This window comes from Salmo salar, chromosome ssa11, assembly GCF_905237065.1.
Source record: "Salmo salar chromosome ssa11, Ssal_v3.1, whole genome shotgun sequence".
NCBI lineage: Eukaryota > Metazoa > Chordata > Actinopteri > Salmoniformes > Salmonidae > Salmo > Salmo salar.
The window spans coordinates 104,923,363-104,923,749 of NC_059452.1; positions in this window are offsets into that span (position 1 = coordinate 104,923,363).

The window sequence follows — 387 nt, forward strand, 5'->3', positions numbered from 1 at the left end:
TAGACTGCTCTACTCTCTCTGTGTGTGTGTTTATAATCCTCCTTTCTTCTCTCCCCCAGGGTAGACTGCTCTACTCTCTCTCTGTGTGTGTTTATAATCCTCCTTTCTTCTCTCCCCCAGGGTAGACTGCTCTACTCTCTCTCTGTGTGTGTGTTTTATAATCCTCCTTTCTTCTCTCCCCCAGGGTAGACTGCTCTACTCTCTCTGTGTGTGTGTTTATAATCCTCCTTTCTTCTCTCCCCCAGGGTAGACTGCTCTACTCTCTCTCTGTGTGTGTGTTTATAACCCTCCTTTCTTCTCTCCCCCAGGGTAGACTGCTCTACTCTCTCTCTGTGTGTGTGTGTTTATAATCCTCCTTTCTTCTCTCCCCCAGGGTAGACTGCTCTA